Source organism: Lipotes vexillifer, unplaced genomic scaffold, assembly GCF_000442215.2.
Source record: "Lipotes vexillifer unplaced genomic scaffold, Lipotes_vexillifer_v1.1 scaffold645, whole genome shotgun sequence".
In the NCBI taxonomy this organism is placed as follows: domain Eukaryota; kingdom Metazoa; phylum Chordata; class Mammalia; order Artiodactyla; family Lipotidae; genus Lipotes; species Lipotes vexillifer.
In genome coordinates, this window is record NW_006777439.1 from 1,964,989 (window position 1) to 1,969,635 (window position 4,647).

Genomic DNA, 4,647 nt, shown 5'->3' on the forward strand with positions numbered 1-4,647 from the left:
GCCCCCCCGCCAGCCCAGCCCGCGGAGCACGCAGGGCGCGCAGGCCCCCCAGCTGCCCGGCCCCAACGCCTCCCAGCCCCGCCTCCCACGCACCTCCCGCCCCCACCCCCCCACTGGCCCCTTTCAACGCTGCTATCCCGCCAGAAAGGGACAAATCCGTCTCTGAGGGCTGGAGAAGAAAAATCTCAGTGTGTCGGAAGGTTCTTGCATACACTTTTATTTAAGAGTTTTATACACGATGTCCCGAGGGATCAGAATTAGGGGAGACGCTGTACTAGTTTCGTTCTCTCATTCACCTGCAGGACTATTTGTGTGGGAGGAAGCAGGATGAGACCCCTATTGAACTTGGAACTAGAATGCCATTTAAAATAACCATAAAAATACACTTAGAACACTAACCACAATGATATGTCTCTTCTCTCTTTTATGGTGTGAGGGAAGGACTGCAGTATTTCTACTTTGGCTCTTTTGGGTTCATTGTTGAAACACCGTGAAGGAGGAGACTACAAGCGGTGGGGGCGGGGCGGGGGCAGGCTTCAAGTCTTACAGCTGTTCACAGCAGGAAGGCCTGGATGAGCGGGTAGCCCGGGCCTTGTACCCCCTCTTGAGCGGTACCTGTTGTCCTCTCTGTAATAAGTTCTAAGAGAGTTCTGGGCTACCCTCTCTTTAACCTTTGTTCTAAGTGACAACAGATGAGAAATTTCTCAAGTTAATGTGTTTGCCTCAGCCCATAGGAAAGAGCCCCTGAAGGGTACAAAGTCCCAGATTTCTCTCCCTCCCCTCAGCCCTCTTCTCTCTCACCGTCCTCTTGGGTGGAAAAAACTTGCTCTGGAGAAATGGTCTACTGCCATTTTCCTCAGAAAGATAAAAACTGAAGCATTAAGCCTTGTGCATGGTCCTGAACTTCTCAAGCAATTAAAATACTGGACCTCTTGTCCTTGGTTCAGAGTCCTCTCTCCCTTCACCAATAGCTACTGAACAGCTCCTACGTGCACTGTGCTGGGCTCTGGGATACAAAATTGATGTGTACGCCCTTCGATCTACTGGGGGGAGAAAAGGAATTAATCCTAAGACAGTGTGACAGATGCTATAACATAGGTGTGGCCAAAATGTTCCTGGAATAAAGGATCCACTAACAGTATCGTCGTGTCAAAAAAGGCTTCTCAGAAGAGGTGAATTTGGGTCCCTGAGGTACAGGAGTTTTTTTAGGCCCAGGAAGGAGGGACATACCAGGTGGAGAGAGCAGCACATACAAAAGCAGAGAGGGAAGAAAGAGCAAGGCGTGGACCTGGAACAAGGAGAGGAGCTGGAGTGGGGCATCTGGCTGGACAGAGAGGTTGTGTAAGGGCCATGGAAAGGCGTCTGGACTTAATGTGTAGGCAAGGGAGAGCCACTGAAGGTTTTAAGCTGGGACCTGTGGTTACCTATTATCTATATTTGGAAAGCTGACTCTTGGGGGTACTATGTCTGAGGGGACAAAGGAGAGATAGCAAAAGCAAGAACAAAGGAGGAGGCTGCTGCCATCATCAAGCCTAGAGAGGAAGAAACAATAGGGATGAAGAGGAGAGCATTTAGGAGGAAGAATTCACAGGACTTGGTGATCAATCGGATCAGTGAAAGAGGAGTTGTGGTTATTAATCCCTAGGTTTCGATTCTGATGCCTGAGGGGGTAGTCAGGTCATCCACCAAAACGAACAGTGGAGGGGGAAGAGAAGACTCCATAGGGGAAATGAATGAGTTCAGGTTTAGGTCTCTGTACATTTGTTTCTGCTTTGCTAACTGATACACTGTGTGACCCTAAGAAATTCGCTGAATCTTTCTGGCCTTCAGTTTCATCATCAATAAAACAGTCAATAAAGACATCTACTTTGTAAGTTTATCATTAGAGCAGTGTGCGTGTGTGCATGTGTGTGTGTGTACTCCCACACTTAGGTATTATCTTTACCAGGTCCAAGTGAGTGTCCTATATAATGCTAAAACTTAGGGAAAACGTCCTCTTACCCACACCATGATGATCAATACTTAGATCCTGGGTGGCCAGTGAGAAATGTAAGTCTCAGGGAAATTAAAAACAACACCCTACTGCTTCCCAGATATTGAATCCAACCTAATGCTTAGGGCTAGGTCAGATCAGATTGCTAATCAGAGTCCCTCAGCTTCCAGAGGGTACTCTCCAGGGGAACATGCAGAAATGTGGTCTTGGTATCAGACCACTAAAGGAGAGGCCTCTTAGCAGATGTCTGAAAGCTTCTGTGCTTTTTTTATACCATGTGTCTTTCAGGGAATGCTCTCTGAACCTCCTTAGGCTTCCTTGTGGCACAGTGTAGTATAGGAAAGAGTCTTTTTTCTATGTCAGTATTAGCGTTTGTAAAATAAAATTATAATAGGATCAAATACGGTAAGGAAGAATGACATTTTTGGAGATGCTATAAGGGTAAGTAAAAGGTATTATTTTTCATTGATCAGATTGGCAAAAATAAAAAAAAGTTTAATATCCCACTGACTTGTCAAAGGTGTGGGGAAACACGAATTTTCATACGTTGCTGGTAGAAGTATAAATTGATTCACTTCTAAAGAGATCAATTTAGCAAATATATATCAAAATTGCCAGTGTACATACATTAGGCTAAGTAATTTCATGTCTAGGAATTTTTCCAATAGGCAAAAATTTGAACATGTGTTTGTAATACCAAAATGAAAATAAATGCCCATTAAAAAAGGACTGGCTAAATAAATTGTGGTAGATGCATACAGTAGAACAGCATAAAATTGTAAAAATAAAGTAGAAAGTTCTGTATGAAATGATCTTCAAGATATAATAGGGGGAAAAGCATGGTGCAGAAGGGTCTTAAAATATGTTATCATTTGTGGAAAAATGTGGGGAGATGTATCTATAACCAAATATATATTTGTCTATAATTGTAAATGTATAAAGTATTTCTGGAAAGATATACTCATAAAAGTGGTGAAGAAACTCGTAAAATTGTTGTCCATGTGAAGGGGAACTAGGTGGCTGGGGACAGGGGTGGGAGAAAGGCTTTCACTGCATACCCTTTTGTACCCTTTGAATCTTGAACCATGTAAATTCAAACTTAATACCCTTTATAAAGATAAAGGAGCAAAAAAAAAAAAAAAAAAAGATCAGTATAATTGACCTGGGTGTACCTATGTGTGTTCACACATGTCCTTATTTGTACTTGCCTATCCAGCTACATTAATCTAGGGACACCTCTTGTTTTGTCTCCAGGGCCCTGATGCTGATCAAGCTGAACAGGAAATGAGGGGATCCTTTACCTTTGCTTGGTGGAGGGTGTGAGGACCCGGGCTCAGTTCTGCCCTTTCTCACAGGAGCAGCTCAAGGTGGCGCCTCAGAAGTCTGGGGCACAGGTTTAGCAAACAAATGGCAAAGGGAGGGCTGCAGGCCTCCCAGTCAGCCCCACTGGCTGTGTGGTGTCCTTGAACACTGCTCTGCTGCTCAGCGTGGAGGCCACCACTGTGCACAGGACGGGCTGCCTGACTCTGTCCTCTTTGCACACTGTGGGGATTCAGGAGACCCAAGTTCGTTCCCTCATCTTTTGAAGGATGGCTTTGTCTTTTAAAGTCTGAGTAAATAAAGTAACTTCCCCACTAAAATGAGGGGTTTGATGTCATTTATCTCTAAGGGGTCTCCTAGCATTGACATCTTATGCTGCTAAAGGTCAATCTCTAGCCAGAGTAAGAGTCACACCTTAGGCCAAGGGACGGTTGGCCCCCTCTGGATCCTGAGGGCTCAAGTGCTCATTCCAGGCAATCTGGGAGACATGGAAGGAAATGAGAGTTGGCTCCTCTCCCTTGAGACCCCCATTCCTACTCCTTCCTTCTTCCCATTGCCTCAGAGCCACTCATCTGTCTCTGAAGGGATTGGGAGAGACAAATCCCTTTCTTTCACTTCCAACCCTACTGGCATTCTCAAAGCCAAGTTAGGGAAGTGGCAAGAAGTAAGCTGGGTCTCTTCAAAGCACTACTTTGTCAGCAAAGCTTGAGACATTCCTACTGACTACCTTTTAAGGATATTTTCTGGAACTTCAGCCCAGCCAGACTTAAGTTTGACCTTGACATTGACCTCTCTGCCCCTACTACCCAACAGGCTTCTGGACACTTTTCAGGTATAATCCTGCTCCATTTAGCCATGAACTCTCACTTGCTGGTCAAGAATCACCCCTCTCTCCCCACACTGCCCCCCACCCCTGCTCCTAAAGCAGAAATTTTCAAAGTGTGGTTCCGAAGAACACTGCTTTAGAATCACCCAACAGGCTTATTAAAAAGAAAGACTCCTGAGCCAGACCTATTAGATTAGAAGCTCAGTGGGGATGCAGGGGGCGCTGAGGAACCTGCACATTTAAACAAGCTTCTCTGGTGATTCCTACCCACCTGGAGTGGTGCGGGGAGCCAATAATCTAAGGATGTCCTTTAGCCAATATTGGTCATGATGAAGACACACCATTCTGTCCATTTTTATTTCTGCCTAACAAACGTTTCTTTTTTTCCCTTTGAATTTTATTTATTTATTTTATACAGCAGGTTCTTATTAGTTATCTATTTTATACATATTAGCATATATATGTCAATCCGAGTCTCCCAATTCATCCCCCACCCCCGACGCTCCCC